At 39.9% G+C, this 22,347-nt stretch overlaps 1 pseudogene; it reads left to right on the top strand.

The window, feature by feature from the left end:
• The window catches only part of LOC128659972 (zinc finger protein 585A-like), a 211,305-nt pseudogene that overhangs the window by 61,835 nt on the left and 127,123 nt on the right, over positions 1 to 22,347 (top strand).

The raw sequence follows: 22,347 nt of genomic DNA, 5'->3' as shown, positions 1-22,347 counted from the left end.
CTGTTAGGCTGGGGTGCTGTCTGGGGACTCCCTGAAAGCTCAGGGTCTATGGTCTCGGGAAGAATCTCTTCTCCCGATAAACATTTTGGAACTGAGAGCGATATTCAATACGCTCCAGGCGTGGCTTCAACTAGCGGAGGCCAAATTCATCAGATTGCAGTCGGACATCCGACTGTAGCGTACATCAATCATCAGGGAGGAACAAAGAGTTCCCTAGCGATGAAGGAAGTATCCAAGATCATCAAATGGGTGGAGGATCACTCCTGCCATCTATCTGCAATCTTCTAATTCAAGGTCCTTTCAAGCATCCAAATCTAGTTTCTCTGCAACTGACTGCTTGGAGATTGAACGCTTAATTCTAGCTAAGCGTGGTTTCTCTGAATCAGTTATAGATACTCTGATTCAGGCCAGAAAGCCTGTCACCAGGAAAATTTACCATAAGATATGGTGGAAATATCTTTGTTGGTGTGAATCCAAGGGTTACTCGTGGAGTAAGGTTAGGATTCCAAGGATATTGTCTTTTCTCCACGAAGGATTGGAGAAAGGTCTGTCAGCTAGTTCCTTAAAGGGACAGATATCTGCTCTGTCTATCCTGTTACATAAGCGTCTGGCAGCTGTACCAGACGTTCAGGTGTTTGCACAGGCCCTAGTTAAAATCAAGCCTGTTTACAAGCCTGTGGCTCCTCCATGGAGTCTAAATGTAGTTATTTCAGTTCTTCAAGGGGTTCCGTTTGAACCTTTGCATTCCATAGATATTAAGTTATTATCTTGGAAAGTTTTGTTTTTAGTAGCCATTTCTTCTGCTCGAAGAGTTTCTGAATTGTCTGCTTTGCAGTGTAATTCACCCTATCTGGTGTTCCATGCAGATAAGGTTGTTTTGCGTACCAAACCTGGTTTCCTTCCAAAAGTGGTTTATAATAAGAATATTAACCAGGAAATCATTGTTCCTTCTCTGTGTCCTAATCCAGTTTCTAAGAAGGAACGACTTTTGCACAATCTTGACGTGGTTCGTGCTTTGAAATTCTATTTAAAAGCAACTAAAGATTTCAGACAAACATCATCCTTGTTTGTTGTCTATTCTGGTAAAAGGAGAGGTCAGAAAGCGACTGCTACCTCTCTTTCCTTCTGGCTGAAAAGCATCATCTGATTGGCTTATGAGACTGCTGGACAGCAGCCTCCTGAACGAATTACAGCTCATTCCACCAGAGCTGTGGCTTCCACATGGGCTTTCAGGAATTAGGCTTCTGTTGAACAGATTTGTAAGGCAGCGACTTGGTCTTCCCTGCATACATTCGCCAAATTTTACAAATTTGATACTTTTGCTTCTTCGGAGGCTATTTTTGGGAGAAAGGTGTTGCAAGCAGTGGTGCCTTCCGTTTAGGTTACCTGACTTGTTCCCTCCCTTCATCCGTGTCCTAAAGCTTTGGTATTGTTATCCCACAAGTAAGGATGAAACCGTGGACTGGATACACCAAGTAAGAGAAAACAGAATGTATGCTTACCTGATAAATTACTTTCTCTTACGGTGTATCCAGTCCATGGCCCGCCCTGGCAATTCAGTCAGGTTCAAATTTAATTTTTAAAATAACTACAGTCACCACTGCACCCTATGGTTCCTCCTTTTTCTCCTAACGGTCGATCGAATGACTGGGGGGTGGAGCCTGAGGGGAACTATATGGACAGCTTTGCTGTGTGCTCTCTTTGCCACTTCCTGTAGGGATTGAGAATATCCCAAAGTAAGGATGAAACCGTGGACTGGATACACCGTAAGAGAAAGTAATTTATCAGGTAAGCATAAATTCTGTTTTTGGCTGTTTATATAAATCAAACAACCACACCCTCTGAAAACATCTCACACTTATCATTAGTCTGTGATGATTAAGGCATCATGTTCTCACCCAACTGGTTGAGCATGAGCCGGGCAGAGCTGTATGTGCAGTTGATTGTTAAATGAGAATGGTGGATGCACCTCTCTTGCCCAGAATACAGATGTACTTGTTCCCTGGCTGAGAACATTATCCACACGTACCTTGTTTAATACGGCCCTATAACTTTTTTTCATCAGTAATTTAGGTTACTATGATGTAGTAATGTCTACATTCTATGTCATCCTTTTTTAATTTGTGATTACAGGTAAATAAGTATAAAAAATGTTTTTTTATTGAGATGGATTATATTATAAAGAATAAACATTCTTTTTTTTCTTTATTCCATTTATTTTTATGTAGACAAACACGTCAATAGTTCATATCTATCCTTCACTACAGGAAGCATCAGAATGATACCGAAAACTCCAAAAGTCTTAGAAACCAATGACTATTCACAAACATTTGGGATATCACAGCAGATATTTAAAGGAGATGGTGTATTGCCAGGAACTGGGCAGCAATCATTATGTACAGAGAGTAATTTAGACATCAAACAAGAGGACACCGTTTATGCCTTATCTAGTGAAATTATTATCCCTGAGGATAAACCACACACATTTACTGAGATTTCAAAATATATTAAAGAAGGGAAAAATCTACAGTCTAGCCAAATAAGTCATACAAAGGAGAAACCATTCAAATCTACAGAATGTGAGGAAAAGCTTAGATCTAAGTCACATCTACTAGAACACCACAAAATTCACACAGGTGAGAAACCACACACATGTACAGAGTGTGGAAAAAGTTTTACAGAAAAGAGTAATCTGAAAACTCATGAAAGGATTCACACAGGGGAAAGGCCTTTCACATGTACAGAGTGTGGAAAAAGTTTTACAGAAAAGAGTAATCTGAAAACTCATGAAAGGATTCACACAGGGAAAGGCCTTTCACATGTACAGAGTGTGGAAAAAGTTTTACAAAAAATAGTAGTATGAAAACTCATGAAAGGATTCACACAGGAGAAAAGCCTTTCACATGTACAGAGTGTGGAAAAAGCTTTACAAATAAGAGTATACTGGAAACTCATGAAATGATTCATACAGGGGAAAGGCCTTTCACATGTACAGAGTGTGGAAAAAGTTTTAAGGAAAAGAATAGTCTGAAAACTCATGAAAGGATTCACACAGGGGAAAAGCCTTTCACATGTACAGAGTGTGGAAAAAGTTTTACAGAAAAGAGAATTCTGAAAACTCATGAAATGATTCACACAGGGGAAAAACCTTTCATATGTACAGAGTGTGGAAAAAGTTTTACAGAAAAGGGTACTCTGAAAAAGCATGAAAGGATTCACACAGGGGAAAAATATTTCACATGTACAGAGTGTGGAAAAAGTTTTACAGAAAAGAGTAATCTGAAAAAGCATGAAAGGATTCACACAGGGGAAAAGCCTTTCACATGTACAGAGTGTGGAAAAAGTTTTATAGAAAAGAGTAGTCTGAAAACTCATGAAAGGATGCACACAGGGGAAAAGCCTTTCACATGTACAGAGTGTGGAAAATGTTTTACAGAAAAGAGGAGTCTGAAAATTCATGAAATGAATCACACAGGAGAAAAGCCTTTTACATGTACAGAGTGTGAAAAAAGTTTTACAAAAAAGAGTAGTCTGAAAACTCATGAAATGATTCACACAGGGGAAAAGCCTTTCACATGTACAGAGTGTGGAAAAAGCTTTACAAATAAGAGTAAACTGGAAACTCATGAAATGATTCATACAGGGGAAAGGCCTTTCACATGTACAGAGTGTGGAAAAAGTTTTAAGGAAAAGAGTAGTCTGAAAACTCATGAAATGATTCACACAGGGGAAAAGCCTTTCACATGTACAGAGTGTGAAAAAAGTTTTACAGAAAAGAGTAGTCTGAAAACTCATGAAAGGAATCACACAGGAGAAAAGCCTTTCACATGTACAGAATGTGGAAAACGCTTTACAAATAAGAGTCAACTGAAAACTCATGAAATGATTCACACAGGGAAAAAGCCTTTCACATGTACAAAGTGTGGAAGAAGTTTTACAGAAAAGAGTAGTCTGAAAACTCATGAAAGGATTCACACAGGGGAAAAGCCTTTCACATGTACAGAGTGTGGAAAAAGCTTTACAAATAAGGGTCAACTGAAAGCTCATGAAATGATTCACACAGGGGAAAAGCCGTTCACATGTACAGAGTGTGGAAGAAGTTTTACAGAAAAGAGTAGTCTGAAAACTCATGAAAGGATTCACACAGGGGAAAAGCCTTTCACATGTACAGAATGTGGAAAACGCTTTACAAATAAGAGGAGTCTGAAAATTCATGAAATGAATCACACAGGAGAAAAGCCTTTTACATGTACAGAGTGTGGAAAAAGTTTTATAAAAAAGAGTAATCTGAAAACTCATGAAAGGATTCACACAGGAGAAAAGCCTTTCACATGTACAGAGTGTGGAAAAGTTTTACAAAAAAGAGTAGTCTGAAAACTCATGAAAGGATTCACAAGGGAAGAAACCTTTAACATGTTTAGAAAGTAGGGTTGCTACCTTTTGCACAGCCGATTATCTGACACTTGCAAATGGGCGTGGTTGAGGATGTGGTTAGGGGTGTGGGTCACATGACCTTAAAGGGACATTCCAGCGATATTTGGAATTCACGTGTATGTCATTTCAGTTTTGAGTAGAAGCAATTTTGTTGTATAATGTATTAGAAAAAATGCTTCTAATAAAAGTTATAGTTGTTTCAAAAGTGTATTTAAGTATGCACAGTGCACCAGCATTTTAAACACAGCACTTGCTCAGAGAGCCTAAGGTGCTTTTACCATCTGGTAATGATTCAATTTGTTCATTGCTGAAATGATACAAGACCCACTGGTGCTATGAGCAGCTGCAGTGTTTAAAATGCTGGTGCACTGAGAATATCTAATTATGCTTCACATGCACGTGCAGAGAAAAATATTATCACTAAAATAGTGATAACTTTTACTTGAAACATTTTTGCCAATGCATGTTTATTCCAAATATGTTTCTATCCAAAGATATAATTCATCTTGACCGGAGTGTCCCTTTAATAAAAAAAAATAAAAAAATAATATATATATATATATATATATATATATATATATATAAATATATATATACATACACACTCTTTCAGCAGCTTACAACCATCAATGCCAACTGCCTGGGTGCAAGAATACCAGCAAATATCCACACAAACAAATGCACTCACAGGACTTTTTTAAGGAACAACAGAGATAAAGTTTAATGAAACATTTTCAGGTATACACTACCCTTCATCAGCATAACATAAAATGACAAAAAAACACACAAGATATAGGCAAACAAATCAATTCTTAATTACAACAAACACACTCCAACCTGTGTATTAATGAAAAAAGCGCCAAAGTGAGTAGCTGGAATGCACTGCTGCGTTCCACTGTTTCGTGTTACCGGAAGGGCAATTACGTCACTTCCGGTATCGCCGTATCTAACCGGCTTCAATAACATAAACGGACACCTAAGGTCCCAACAAAAGTGTATATCAAAGACTAGTGTGTATAGGACAAACGTACTACATGATGAACATAAAACAGTGTTCAGAAATAAACATTAATCATTATTTATGTGATCAATATAATAGTGCACATACGTTTCCATGCCAACAAAACCAAACATCCGGTTTCGTATACCTTTGGCCATATATTAAATAGATATGTGATCACGCAAAGGAATCCTACTTATTATACATATCATCAGATTACATACACTCTAATACAGTGTCATCATCCCAAGTGTATCCTAGCCCAATTTCTAAACAAAAAAGAAGAATGTTATATCGGAGGTAGGAGGGGGTAACCATGGCAACCAAACCGGCAGATTGACACTTCTCAGTTAATGAATGAGTGTAACAAACCATTCAAAATATCATAGCTTCAAGAACATTAGTGTGTGTCCTAAGGCTTACTGTCAACTGCCACCTGTTCGCTACAAGTACCCCTCTAAACCTCCTATAATGCTAAAATAAGAATGATTCAATAAGTGCTATTTAAGCAAAATTTGCAATAACTAAAATGTAATAAAATATAGCACTTATAGACTTCACTATCAGCCAATAAAGCATTTGTTCACAAAGTATATTCTGAGGGACCCCCTATACAATATACATGATCTTATTACTCAAAGGGAAAAAAAGGAACAAGAAAAATTGTGGTTTACAGATGTTGTACTTCTCATATTTACTGGAATGTTGGTGAATAAATTATACTCAGTCAATATATGAGACTTCTGTCAACCATTAATGATCCATTGCAGTCCTCCGAGACCCATGTAGAACCACATACCCACCCTATTATATGCAGCTTAAATCTGAAAAGGTTACTCAAACCCATGGCATAGGATAAATACACACATACACATACACCTGTCCATGTTTGATAAAGGACACTGTTGGCTTACACTAGAAATATGTCTGGGTGGACTCTCCAGAATGACCCCTCTATAGTCATTAGGCCGGCCAATAAGGGCGGGGCCATAGTCCTGTTGGACTACTCTGACTATAGAGGGGACATTCTTGATGAACTAGCTGACCAGAATACATGCAAACTTCTTGACCCTACACATATTTGCAAGAAAGAGGTGGATAAGTGTATTCAATTTGGGGTTGAACAGGGATTTATGTCTGAACAAATTCAGGATTTTTGCACCACGGTAGATCCTAGAATCCCAATTCTATATACTATCCTGAAGATACACAAAACTTTACACAAACCTCCTGGACGGCCGATAGTGTCGGCGGTTCATTCATTATTACAACCCATTGCGCAATACATAGATGTTCTCCTCCAACCAGTGGTTAGAAGCATCCATTCTTTCTTACTGGATACTAATGACCTCATCAGGCGTCTCAAAACTGTTGACATCCAAGAAGGAGACATTTTGGTCACCTTGGATGTCAACAGTATATACACTATCATCCCACATACGGTTGGTATGGCAGCAGTAAGGGAACACCTCACTCAGAAAGAGACATACAGTGGACCTCCTATCGAATTTCTACTAATGCTACTAATGCTGTGCCTGTGTAAGAACTATTTTCGATTTGAAGAGAATTTTTATCTTCAGATAGCGGGCACCGCTATGGGCTCTTGTATGGCCCCGTCATATGCGAACATCTTTATGGCACATTTCGAGAAACATTATCTTTGGGGTAAATGTGATGAGTCTATTACCTTCTATAGAAGGTACATAGACAAGGTGTTCTTAATATGGCGTGGGGGGCAACAAGAGCTTGAGCAGTGGTTCCAGACATTCAATAGTACTGATACAACAGTTAGATTCAAATTAACTTACAGTAAAAAGGAAATACACTTTTTGGATCTTAATATTTCTATTGAGGGTAACAAACTAGGCACAACATTATATAGCAAGCCGACAGATAGAATTGAAGGAAGTTTGAGACTGTGAAATTGTGCTAACAAACAGCTGATACGAGTTCAGCAAAATCCCGGATAAAGAAAAGTTTTTCACTACAGAACGGCTGATCGGCACTGACAGCTGGAACCGCATTTGAAAAAGCTGACATGAATTCAGCTGAAGGATATACCATGGAATCTGTTGGGCACTTTCCAAGATACCCGGTTACAAATAAGGGGTAAGCTCAAATACAGCTGAAATACGGTAATAAACCTCAGATTGCACCTAAGTGGATATCAGCAACTGATGAACGAACCAAGAAAGGTAAGAGCCCCCCTACACGCTAACTGTGAGGTTAGAAAGTTGCACCAAACTAAGAGTCTTAACGTTTATTAAAAGTTAACAAAATTTACGTTACTCAAGAAATTTGAACAATATAATTAACGCTACCGAAACAAGCTTAAGGGCGTATATTAAAGTATTGTGGACTATAAAAAATTGCCTGTATACTGGACTGAAATTTGAATTCAAGACCTGTAAGCTGATTGGCTACTTTATTGTCACGGCTTGTCTGAGCTTATTAACGGCTGGGAAAAGCCTTTTTCATATAAAGACATTTCATAGAAAACTGATTGCGGCAAATATACGAACATACACTGAACTGATAAAGGAAATTTAATATATTAAAAACCCTGGAATAATACAACAAGTATCTAACTCTAAACAAACAACTAAACTGTTGCAATTTTGCAGTTACATATAATTTTGGGACTTGGATACATTTTGGAATATTCCAGTATTATACATTCATATATATATATTCAATGCATTTATAAAATAAAAATCTTTATAAGCGGTTGGGTAGTAAGGATTTGATTTAGTTTGGTATCAGTCTGAAGAATATGCCAATACTGCTGCATTATTTTACGTAAGTCATCCCAACTCTCATTATACCTTGTTAAAAAACGTATTGTCCCTTGTTGTCCTCCCCTCTTATAAGATTTATTCGCTGAATTACTGAAAATACTTCCTAATTGAGACTGATCACTTTGGTGCTGGTATGCCTGACTAATCAGTTTTTTTGGATAACCTCTATCCCTGAAACATTTTGTCAGCTCTCTAGACTCTTCAATAAAGTCATTATTAGTTGTGCAATTCCTTTGAGCCCGAAAGAATTGTGACACCAGAATGCCTCTAATTTGATGTTTGGGATGAAAACTGTCAGCTCTCAGTATACTGTTAGTAGAGGTAATTTTTCGGTAAACCTTTGTTACCAAAATTCCTTCTTGTGCTGTAACAGTCACATCTAAAAAATTAATTGTTTTAGGATCACAGGTAAGAGTAAACTTGAGATTAAATGTCTCATTATTCATAGATTCAACAAAGGACCTCAATTGTAATTCCGTACCCCTCCACAAGAGGAACACGTCGTCTAGGAAGCGGAGCCACATAGGGACGTGGTCACTCATTGTGTTTGAGTAAAGTACATAGATATTCTCCCAGAATCCCAGATAGAGGCACGCATATGAGGGCGCAAATTTCGCCCCCATAGCCGTGCCCCTTATCTGGAGAAAATATACATCATCGAATACATAGAGGTTGTTAGTTAAAGCAAATTCCAGAAGATCACAGATAAAGTCTGTATGTCTCTGAAAAGAGCTGCCCCTTTGCTGTAAGAAAAATCGTGTAGCCTGTAATCCCTTGGTATAGGGAATACTCTAATACAGCGACTCTACGTCAATTGTTGCCAAAATCATATCCTCCTCAATACTGATACCACTAATCTTTCTTAAAAAATCAGGTGTGTCCTGTACATAAGTAGTTAAGTACTGGACAAAAGATTTAAGAAAGTGGTCAATATATTGTCCTATACCCTCCAAAGGTCCTTCAATACCTGCTATAATCGGTCTTCCCGGGGGGTATTTACACCCCTCTTTATGGACCTTCGGAATGGTATAAAACCTAAATACGCCACTGCTCTGCTGAATAGCAATGAGAGTCTGTTAAATCCAACTAGTGAGCCTTTTGTGATTGGATGCCATATGCAGCCCAGATCATGATGTCATCAGTGGACTGAGCTTGGCAGCCATTTCAAAGTGGCCAGAAACAATATTCATTTTAAAATAACTTTTCTTCTGTTATGTGTGATCAGTCCACGGGTCATCATTACTTCTGGGATATAACTCCTCCCCAACAGGAAATGCAAGAGGATTCACCCAGCAGAGCTGCATATAGCTCCTCCCCTCTACGTCACTCCCAGTCATTCTCTTGCACCCAACGACTAGATAGGATCTGTGAGAGGACTATGGTGATTATACTTAGTTTTTATAACTTCAATCAAAAGTTTGTTATTTTTCAATAGCACCGGAGCGTGTTATTACCTCTCTGGCAGAGTTTGAAGAAGAATCTACCAGAGTTTTTACTATGATTTTAACCGGAGTAGTTAAGATCATATTGCTGTTTCTCGGCCATCTGAGGGAGGTAAAAGCTTCAGATCAGGGGACAGCGGGCAGATGAATCTGCATTGAGGTATGTAGCAGTTTTTATTTTCTGAATGGAATTGATGAGAAAATCCTGCCATACCGTTATAATGACATGTATGTATACTCTACACTTCAGTATTCTGGGGATGGTACTTCACTGGAATTACTCTGTAAAATGTACATTAAACCTTTTAATAGGTATTTATTATGTTAAACGTTTTTGCTGGAATGTAGAATCGTTTGCATTTTCTGAGGTACTGAGTGAATAAATGTTTGGGCATTATTTTTCCACTTGGCAGTTGCTTGTTTTAATGTGACAGTTTCGTTTCTCTCTCACTGCTGTGTGTGAGGGGGAGGGGCCGTTTTTGGCGCTCTTTGCTACGCATCAAAAATTTCCAGTCAGTTACTCTTGTATTTCCTGCATGATCCGGTTCATCTCTAACAGAACTCAGGGGTCTTCAAACTTCTTTGAAGGGAGGTAGATTCTCTCAGCAGAGCTGTGAGACTTATATATTGACTGTGATTAAAAACGTTGTTCTGTAATTTTTACGTTTCAAATTTAATTATTGTTACTTTACTAATGGGAACAAACCTTTGCTAAAAGTTGTGTTGTTTTCAAGGATTGATGCTATAACAGTTTTTCAGTTCATTATTTCAACTGTCATTTAATCGTTTAGTGCTTCTTTGAGGCACAGTACGTTTTTGTTAAATAAGATTGTAACCAAGTTGCAAGTTTATTTGCTAGTGTGTTAAACATGTCTGATTCAGAGGAAGATACCTGTGTCATTTGTTCCAATGCCAAGGTGGAGCCCAATAGAAATTTATGTACTAACTGTATTGATGCTACTTTAAATAAAAGCCAATCTGTACAAATTGAACAAATTTCACCAAACAGCGAGGGGAGAGTTATGCCGACTAACTCGCCTCACGTGTCAGTACCTGCATCTCCCGCCCGGGAGGTGCGTGATATTGTGGCGCCTAGTACATCTGGGCGGCCATTACAGATAACATTACAAGATATGGCTACTGTTATGACTGAAGTTTTGGCTAAATTACCAGAACTAAGAGGCAAGCGTGATCACTCTGGGGTGAGAACAGAGTGCGCTGATAATACTAGAGCCATGTCTGATACTGCGTCACAGCTTGCAGAGCATGAGGACGGAGAGCTTCATTCTGTGGGTGACGGTTCTGATCCAAACAGATTGGATTCAGATATTTCAAATTTTAAATTTAAATTGGAGAACCTCCGTGTATTACTAGGGGAGGTTTTAGCGGCTCTTAATGATTGTAACACTGTTGCAATACCAGAGAAATTGTGTAGGTTGGATAAATACTTTGCGGTACCGGCGAGTACTGACGTTTTTCCTATACCTAAGAGACTAACTGAAATTGTTACTAAGGAGTGGGATAGACCCGGTGTGCCGTTCTCACCCCCTCCAATATTTAGAAAGATGTTTCCAATAGACGCCACCACACGGGACTTATGGCAAACGGTCCCTAAGGTGGAGGGAGCAGTTTCTACTTTAGCTAAGCGTACCACTATCCCGGTGGAGGATAGCTGTGCTTTTTCAGATCCAATGGATAAAAAATTAGAGGGTTACCTTAAGAAAATGTTTGTTCAACAAGGTTTTATATTGCAACCCCTTGCATGCATCGCGCCGATTACGGCTGCGGCAGCATTTTGGATGGAGTCTCTGGAAGAGAACCTTAGTTCAGCTACGCTGGATGACATTACGGACAGGCTTAGAGTCCTTAAGCTAGCTAATTCATTCATTTCGGAGGCCGTAGTACATTTAACCAAACTTACGGCTAAGAACTCAGGATTCGCCATTCAGGCACGTAGGGCGCTGTGGCTAAAATCCTGGTCAGCTGATGTAACTTCTAAGTCCAAATTACTTAATATACCTTTCAAAGGGCAAACTTTATTTGGGCCCGGTTTGAAAGAAATTATCGCTGACATTACAGGAGGTAAGGGCCACGCCCTGCCTCAAGACAAAGCCAAAGCTAAGGCTAGACAGTCTAATTTTCGTCCCTTTCGGAATTTCAAAGCAGGAGCAGCACCAACTTCCACTGCACCAAAACAGGAAGGAGCTGTTGCTCGTTACAGACAAGGCTGGAAACCCAACCAGTCCTGGAACAAGGGCAAGCAGGCCAGGAAACCTGCTGCTGCCCCTAAGACAGCATGAATCGAGGGCCCCCGATCCGGGACCGGATCTAGTGGGGGGCAGACTCTCTCTCTTCGCCCAGGCTTGGGCAAGAGATGTTCAGGATCCCTGGGCGCTAGAGATCATATCTCAGGGATACCTTCTAGACTTCAAATTCTCTCCCCCAAGAGGGAGATTTCATCTGTCAAGGTTGTCAACAAACCAGACAAAGAAAGAAGCGTTTCTACGCTGTGTACAAGATCTGTTATTAATGGGAGTGATCCATCCGGTTCCGCGGTCGGAACAAGGACAAGGGTTTTACTCAAACCTGTTTGTGGTTCCCAAAAAAGAGGGAACTTTCAGGCCAATCTTGGATTTAAAGATCCTAAACAAATTCCTAAGAGTTCCATCGTTCAAAATGGAAACTATTCGGACAATCTTACCCATGATCCAAAAGGGTCAGTACATGACCACAGTGGATTTAAAGGATGCTTACCTTCACATACCGATTCACAAAGATCATTACCGGTATCTAAGGTTTGCCTTCTTAGACAGGCATTACCAGTTTGTAGCTCTTCCATTCGGATTGGCTACGGCTCCAAGAATCTTCACAAAGGTTCTGGGTGCCCTTCTGGCGGTACTTAGACCGCGAGGAATTTCGGTAGCTCCGTACCTAGACGACATTCTGATACAAGCTTCAAGCTTTCAAACTGCCAAGTCTCATACAGAGTTAGTTCTGGCATTTCTAAGGTCGCATGGATGGAAAGTGAACAAAAAGAAGAGTTCTCTCTTTCCTCTCACAAGAGTTCCATTCTTGGGGACTCTTATAGATTCTGTAGAAATGAAGATTTATCTGACAGAAGACAGATTAACAAAGCTTCTAAATGCATGCCGTGTCCTTCATTCCATTCAACTCCCGTCAGTAGCTCAATGCATGGAGGTGATCGGCTTAATGGTAGCAGCAATGGACATAGTACCCTTTGCACGTCTACATCTCAGACCGCTGCAATTGTGCATGCTGAGTCAGTGGAATGGGGATTACTCAGACTTGTCCCCTACTCTGAATCTGGATCAAGAGACCAGAAACTCTCTTCTATGGTGGCTTTCTCGGCCACATCTGTCCAGGGGGATGCCATTCAGCAGGCCGGACTGGACAATTGTAACAACAGACGCCAGCCTACTAGGTTGGGGCGCTGTCTTGAATTCTCTGAAGGCTCAGGGACAATGGAATCAGGAGGAAAGTCTCCTACCAATAAACATTCTGGAATTGAGAGCAGTTCTCAATGCCCTTCTGGCTTGGCCCCAGTTAAAAACTCGGGGGTTCATCAGGTTTCAGTCGGACAACATCACGACTGTAGCTTACATCAACCATCAAGGAGGGACAAGAAGCTCCCTAGCAATGATGGAAGTATCAAGGATAATTCGCTGGGCAGAGTCTCACTCTTGCCACCTGTCAGCAATCCACATCCCGGGAGTGGAGAACTGGGAGGCGGATTTCTTGAGTCGCCAGACTTTTCATCCGGGGGAGTGGGAACTTCATCCGGAGGTCTTTGCCCAAATACTTCGACGTTGGGGCAAACCAGAGATAGATCTCATGGCGTCTCGCCAGAACGCCAAACTTCCTCGCTACGGGTCCAGATCCAGGGATCCGGGAGCGGTTCTGATAGATGCTTTGACAGCACCTTGGAACTTCGGGATGGCTTATGTGTTTCCACCCTTCCCGCTGCTTCCTCGATTGATTGCCAAAATCAAACAGGAGAGAGCATCAGTGATTCTAATAGCGCCTGCATGGCCACGCAGGACTTGGTATGCAGATCTAGTGGACATGTCATCCTGTCCGCCTTGGTCTCTACCTCTAAGACAGGACCTTCTGATACAGGGTCCATTCAAACATCAAAATCTAACTTCTCTGAAGCTGACTGCTTGGAAATTGAACGCTTGATTTTATCAAAACGTGGTTTTTCTGAGTCGGTTATTGATACCCTGATACAGGCTAGGAAGCCTGTTACCAGAAGGATTTACCATAAGATATGGCGTAAATACCTATTCTGGTGCGAATCCAAAGGTTACTCCTGGAGTAAGGTTAGGATTCCTAGGATATTGTCCTTTCTACAAGAAGGTTTAGAAAAGGGTTTATCGGCTAGTTCATTAAAGGGACAGATCTCAGCTCTGTCCATCTTGTTGCACAGGCGTCTGTCAGAAAATCCAGACGTCCAGGTCTTTTGTCAGGCTTTAGCTAGAATCAAGCCTGTGTTTAAAACTGTTGCTCCGCCATGGAGTTTAAACCTTGTTCTTAACGTTCTACAAGGAGTTCCGTTTGAACCCCTTCATTCCATTGATATAAAGTTGTTATCTTGGAAAGTGTTATTTTTAATGGCTATTTCTTCGGCTCGGAGAGTCTCTGAGTTATCAGCTTTACATTGTGATTCTCCTTATTTGATTTTTCATTCAGATAAGGTAGTTCTGCGTACTAAACCTGGGTTCTTACCTAAGGTAGTCTCTAACAGGAACATCAATCAAGAGATCGTGGTTCCTTCCCTGTGCCCGAATCCTTCTTCAAAGAAGGAACGTCTTCTACACAATCTGGATGTAGTTCGTGCCCTCAAGTTCTACTTGCAGGCAACTAAGGATTTTCGACAAACGTCTTCCCTGTTTGTCGTGTACTCTGGTCAGAGGAGAGGTCATAAGGCTTCGGCTACCTCTCTCTCCTTCTGGCTTCGTAGCATAATTCGTTTAGCCTATGAGACTGCTGGACAGCAGCCTCCTGAAAGAATTACAGCTCATTCTACTAGAGCTGTGGCTTCCACTTGGGCCTTTAAGAATGAGGCCTCTGTTGAACAGATTTGCAAGGCTGCAACTTGGTCTTCGCTTCATACTTTTTCCAAATTTTACAAATTTGACACTTTTGCTTCTTCGGAGGCTATTTTTGGGAGAAAGGTTCTTCAGGCAGTGGTTCCTTCTGTATAATGAGCCTGCCTATCCCTCCCGTCATCCGTGTACTTTTGCTTTGGTATTGGTATCCCAGAAGTAATGATGACCCGTGGACTGATCACACATAACAGAAGAAAACATAATTTATGCTTACCTGATAAATTCCTTTCTTCTGTTGTGTGATCAGTCCACGGCCCGCCCTGTTTTTTTAAGGCAGGTAAATATCTTTTAAATTATACTCCAGTCACCACTTCACCCTTGGTTTCTCCTTTCTCGTTGATTCTTGGTCGAATGACTGGGAGTGACGTAGAGGGGAGGAGCTATATGCAGCTCTGCTGGGTGAATCCTCTTGCATTTCCTGTTGGGGAGGAGTTATATCCCAGAAGTAATGATGACCCGTGGACTGATCACACAACAGAAGAAAGGAATTTATCAGGTAAGCATAAATTATGTTTTTTACTGTTCCTGCTGCATGATATAGAAAAGGTGCAGGAGGCTATTTGCAGCTTAATCTAAGGTAAGACTTTAAGATGACCAAGATGTAGACTGTCCCTTTAAATACATAGTTATATACAATCAGTGGTACAATAGCGCTGGTATTGCGAGTTTGCCTGGGAGGATAAAAAGTAAGCGGTACACCCTATACCAACAAGGGGCGCGATCAAATATGCGGCGTAGATTTCGGCGCAAGCATGGAAACCTGCGCCGCCCGTAATTTCACCTCGCACATCGGGGTATTACATATAAGGCGCCAGCATTTCCTAAGTGCCGTAAGTCGGATAAACTAGCTATGTACAGAAATAAGCGTAAATACAAATTTCTGGAGTCGCCAGTGACTTACGGCACTTTAGAAACTGCCGGTGCCTAAGAAAAGTAACTAAAATTTAAAATCTCCCGTAACTGTTTAACACGCCTCCCAAAAATAAGCCCGACACGTATACCCCTATATCCGCAATCCCCCCTCTCACTCCTAATAATAAATGTATTAACCCCTAGACCGACAACCCCCACAACTAAATAAGCCTAATTATTAACCCCTAAACCGCCATAGGCCACACCGCAATAACCCTATTCTAGTATTAACCCCTAAACCGCCATAGCCCACAAAGCCTATTAAATCTATTAACCCCTAATCAGCCGCCGCCACTATAATAAAGTTATTAACCCCTAAACCTAAGTCTAACCCTAACACCCCCCTAACTTAATTATTATTTAAATAAATCTAAATAATATTACTATTATTAGCTAAAGTATTCCTATTTAAAACTAAATACTTACCTGTAAAATAAACCCTAAGATGGCTACAATATAATTAATAATTACATTGTAGCTATTTTAGGGTTTATTTTTATTTTACAGGTAACTTTGTATTTATTTTAACTATGTACAATAGCTATTAAATAGTTATTAACTATTTAATAACTACCTAGTTAAAATAATTACAAATTTACCTGTAAAATAAAACCTAACCTAAGTTACAATTACACCTAACACTACACTATCATTAAATTAATTAAATAAATTAACTACAATTACTTAAAATTAAATACAATAAAATAAACTATTGTACAGAAAAAACACACACTAAATTACAGAAAATAAAAAAAAAATACAAGAAGTTTAAACTAATTACACCTAATTTAAGCCCCTAATAAAATAAAAAAGCCCCCCAAAATAATAAAATTCCCTACCCTATACTAAATTATAAATAGCCCTTAAAAGGACTTTTTGCGGGTCATTGCCCCAAAGTAATCAGCTCTTTTACCTGTAAAAAAAGAAATACAACTAGATATGTGCATGATCGAAAAATTTGTTTCGGTTCGGATTAATTCAGATTTTTTCGAATTTCGGTTCGGATTGATTCAAATTCGGCAAAATTTGAATGAATTCGGATTCAAATAAATTTGGCTGAATTCGGTTCGGTTCCGAAATTCGGAATTTCGGTATGTGTTAGGTGGGATATGTTGTGTATTAGACTAGTATTATGTACTGTATATTAGGTGTAACCCATAGTAGAGTGATATAACCTAATATACTGTACAATAGTGTAATACACGGCCATCCGAATCTACCGAATAAAGTCAGTAGTTAAGAGCTTTATGGGCTAACACCAGAATATAAAGCTCTTAACTACAGTGCTACAAAGTACACTAACACCCATAAACTACCTATGAACCACTAAACCGAGCCCCCCCCCCACATCGCAAACACTATCATAAAATTATTTAACCCCTAATCTGCTGACCGGACACCGCCGCGACCTACATTATAGCTATGAACCCCTAATCTGCTGTCCCTAACATCGCCGACACCTACATTATAGTTATTAACCCCTAATCTGCCCCCCCAACGTCACCGCAACTTAACTATGCGATGTTAGGGAGAGCAGATTAGGGGTTAATACAATTTATTATAGTGTTTGTGAGGTGGGAGTGCGGCGGTTTAGGGGTTAATACATTTATTAATTGTGGCGGCGATGTCCGGTTGGCAGATTAGGGGTTAATACTTGTAGTTAGGTTGCGGCGATGTTGGGGGAGCAGATTAGGGGTTAATGAAATTTATTATAGTGTTTGCGAGGCGGGAGTGCGGCGGTTTAGGGGTTAATACATTTATTATAGTGGTGGTGAGGTCCGGTCGGCAGATTAGGGGTTAATACTTGTAGTTAGGTTGCGGCGACATTGCGGGAGCAGATTAGGGGTTAATAAATATTATGTAGGTGTCGGCGATGTTGGGGGCAGCAGATTAGGGGTTCATAGGGATAATGTAAGTGGCGGAGGTGTCCGGTCGGCAGATTAGGGGTTAATACTTGTAGTTAGGTTGTGGTGACGTTGGGGGGGGGGCAGATTAGGGGTTAATAAATATAATATAGGTGTCGGCGATGTTAGGGACAGCAGATTAGGGGTTCATAGGGATAATGTAGGTGGCGGCGTCCGGAGCGGCAGATTAGGGGTTAATAGTATAATGCAGGTGTCAGCGATAGCAGGGGCGGCAGATTAGAGTTAATAAGTGTTAGATTAGGGGTGTTTAGACTCGGGGTTCATGTTAGGGTGAAAAAGATACCAATTAACGAATAGGTAATAGCATGCGCCTAATGTGTTTGTGGTGAAAAGATAAAGAATATATATAATGATGACGTGAAGGATGTGTAAAAGTAAGTGTGCTGTAAAATATAAATTAAGTACTCGTGGGAATTGTGTAAGATTATTTTCTTATTGTGATGTGGGTAAGATTACCTAAATAGTAGTATGTGATGTGTCCAAGAAAGAAAAATGTTACCAATAATAGGTGCAAAAATCAATACCAGGTAATTGAATCAATTCATATAGAAAGACATATATATGGGAAAACCAAAAACAAAAAAATATAAAAATAGCCATCAACAAAAATTGGCATATCATTAGGAAAGACCCTGTTCTAAAAACACTTGTGGGAGATCACCCAAAGATAGTATACACCAGAGCACCGACACTTAGGAGTAAATTGGCACCAAGCAAAAAGGTGAAACACATATTACGCAATACACAATTGACAATAAAACAAAAAAACATTCCCTCTTTTTTGGATAGAATAGGAGTTTATAAATGTGGACAAAAGAAGTGCAATACATGTAAAGTCATAACATCTGGGAAAAAGACCTTTCAATCATTCGTCAGTGGAGAAGTTTTTACCATCAGTAGATTTATGAATTGTAATTCAGTATATGTAGTATACGTCCTAGAGTGCTGTTGTGGAATCCAGTACGTAGGACGTACCTCCAGAAAAGCCAAGGTACGCTGGGGGGAACATTGGCGCAACTGTAAAAACTGTACCAAGAAGAAGATAAAACACAGCATTCCCGAGCATTGCTTAAATAAGCACAAGGGAAATTTTGATATTTTCAAATTTTACCCTATTGATTATATCCCACCTTCCACAGACTATAATAGAATAATTCAGTTAAGGATCCGTGAAACCTTTTGGATCCATAAACTAAAAACCCTACACCCACTGGGCCTCAATTCCAATTTAGATTTAGCAGCATTCAATTAAACTATTCTTCCATTTCTTCTATTCGCTGGTCACCCGCACTTATACGTCATAATTTTAGCAGCACATTCTTTAAAATAGTAACATCATTTGGCCATAACATCTCGATTTATTTTATTACTATCCTACCTTATGCCATCACACCAATTTATTTTTTACTTTCACACCCTTTTTTTCTTTCTTTTCCTTTATACCTATTACTATTTCCTTCCAATCTCACTTTCTACCCTACACCCTATATATATATTTTTTTAGATTCACCAAAATACTATACTCATCTCCTTTTTGAAACAATCAAATACATTTTAGTATCATCTGACATCATCTCTTGTCTGATACTACACTCACTATATCGGAGTATCAAGTATAGCCATTGTCCATGACACAAAATCAGATACCACACACTCCGATAACGGCGGATGCTGCCAGGCTTTTAATATTATCTATATAGTATCTCCATAAAAACGAATGGCAGTTCTTTTCATGTCCCCTGACACACTCCTCAACCAGAGACCCTTTTATAGTGTATTGTTTTTAAATACCTTAGCAATCTCTCATATATATTCGGATATAGGATATATGAGAAAAACATGCTATGCAACAGGCGAAATATTGCTGTCACTTATTGCTGGCGGACTCATGCACTGCTTTTATTTAACCTATTGCTAATTTTGAAAATCCCATGGATGAGAAGAAGCAAACACTTCTCCTCCCTTTCTTTTGCTTTACTCTTTGTTTTTAAATATACACTTTTTTCATAGTTTATATTGCTTCGATTCTTTAATCTTCATAGATCTATTATGGAGAAAAGATTTGGATGTATTCCTCAGATCAAATGCAATTCATCTGAAATTTTAGTTAGAAATATATACATTTAGGTTCTTTTATATATACGTCGACAATGTTCACATTTAGTATCCATTAGATTAAATATTCATTATTCAGGTTCGCAGATTCTTTGTTATATGTGTATAAACATATCAGCTGGTATTGTAACCTATTCAGTCTTTTAACTATACACTATGCGTTTAAACATTGTTGCTTTGCAAACCGTATTATTTTGGGATTGGTTAGACTGTGACCAATCAAACATATTGGCAGGCTTTTTAAATGTTTTCTGTAACCACACGTGTAATACATTTTACCTGATGAAACGGCCAGGAGCTTGCGGCCGAGAAACGCGTCCTAAGCTCGTACAATAAAGTGTTTTTAACTTTATTCACCTAAGCATTATTTGCTTTTTACTTTACTCTGCCTGCCAAGTTTTATTAGTCATTATCAGACAATACTATTCTTCCGATTATTTGGGAGGTTTGCCCTTTTCAACGTCCCTGTCTCTAGCGTGTGCTACACGCATAGACCAACCGCTTGCTGTTTGTTTACACAGCACAACACCAGAGGATCCTGCTTTCATTCACAGAGGAGAGTCCACGGCGGCCCATCCAGGAAATCTGAATCTATTTGGCTCCAGCGTACTGACTGCTGATTCAATTGTCAGTCTGCTTATTTGCACCTCTTTCAACAAAGGTGCCAATATCCTTGTGAGTATATTACCACTTGTTATTTTCACACTGTGATCCACTACTGTTGGAACCCACTTGCACTATGAGGCGCTGTCTTTCTTTTTACCATTCATGTTAGGGTGTTAGGTGTAGACTTAGTGTTTCCCCATAGGAAACAATGGGGCTGCGTTAAGAGCTGAACGTTGCTTTTTTGCAGGTGTTAGGTTTTTTTCAGCCGAAACTGCCCCATTGTTTCCTATGGGGGAATGCCGAATTTACCGAGCTAATTCGGACTTATTCGGTAGATTCGGCAGCTAATTCGGATTCATTCGGTAGATTCGGAAGTATTTTAATTTGGAAATTCGAATCGATCCGAATCTCCGAATTTACAGAAATTTCCGAATCAATCCGAAACGAATCGCACATGTCTAAATATAACCCCCCCAACATTAAAACCCACCACCCACACACCCAACCTTACTCTAAAACCCACCCAATCCCCCATTAAAAAAACCTAACACTACCCCATTGAAGATCACCCTACCTTGAGCCGTCTTCACCCAGCCGGGCAGAAGTCTTCATCCGATCTGGGCATAAGTGGTCCTCCAGCCGGGCAGAAGTCTTCATCCGAACAGGGCAGAAGTGGTCCTCCATCCATGCAGAAGTCTTCATCCAAGCAGAATCTTCTATCTTCTTCCATCCGACGAGGAGCGGCTCCATCTTGAAGACATCCAGCGCGGAGCATCCTTCCTGGCCGACGGACTAACGACAAATGAAGGTTCCTTTAAATGACGTCATCCAAGATGGCGTCCCTTGAATTCCGATTGGCTGATAGGATTCTATCAGCCAATCAGAATTAAGGTAGGAAAAATCCTATTGGCTGATGCAATCAGCCAATTGGATTGAAGTTCAATCCGATTGGCTAATCCAATCAGCCAATAGGATTGAACTTCAATCCTATTTTCTGATAGCATCAGCCAGTAGGATTTTTCCTACCTTAATTCCGATTGGCTGATAGAATTCTATCAGCCAATCAGAATTGAAGGGACGCCATCTTGGATGACGTCACTTAAAGGAACGGTCATTGTTGAAGAAGACTCGAGATGAAGAAAATGCTCCACGTTGGCTGGGATGAAGATGGACCTGCTCCGCGCCGGAAGGATGAAGATAGAAGATGCAGCCTGGATGAAGACTTCTGCCATCTGGAGGACCTCTTCTGCCCCGATCAGATGAAGACTTCTGGCCGGATTGGATGAAGACTTCGGCCCAGCTGGGTGAAGACAGCTCAAGGTAGGGTGATCTTCAGGGGGTTAGTGTTAGGTTTTTTTAAGTGGGGAATGGGTGGGTTTTAGAGTAGGGGTATGTGGGTGGTGGGTTGTAATGTTGGGGGGTATTGTATTTTTTTTTAAAGGTAAAAGAGCTGATTACTTTGGGGCAATGCCCCGCAAAAGGCCCTTTTAAGGGCTATTTGTAATTTAGTATAGGTTAGGGATTTTTATTATTTTGGGGGGCTTTTTTATTTTATTAGGGGCTTTATTAGGTGTAATTAGTTTAAAAAAATGTAATTTCTTTTTTTTTTTTTTATTGAGGTTGTGCGATAAAATACAACATACTGTGTTAGCCTTGCAACAGGAAAGACACAGAAATTATGCATCCGTAAACTACATGCAATATAAAGAAATTATTAGACAAGAACGAGACTGGAATACAACATTGCATGTCAACAAATAGGCTTCTCAAACCTCTATTTTCTCTTGTAAGGTGTATCCAGTCCACGGATTCATCCATTACTTGTGGGATATTCTCCTTCCCAACAGGAAGCTGCAAGAGGATCACCCACAGCAGAGCTGTCTATATAGCTCCTCCCCTAACTGCCACCCCCCAGTCATTCTCTTGCAGCTCTCGACAAGGGAAGCAGCTAGAGAGATGTGGTGCATTAATGTAGTTTATCTTCAA

This window comes from Bombina bombina, chromosome 5, assembly GCF_027579735.1.
Source record: "Bombina bombina isolate aBomBom1 chromosome 5, aBomBom1.pri, whole genome shotgun sequence".
Lineage (NCBI taxonomy): Eukaryota > Metazoa > Chordata > Amphibia > Anura > Bombinatoridae > Bombina > Bombina bombina.
This window is presented reverse-complemented; position numbering and strand designations above follow the sequence as displayed.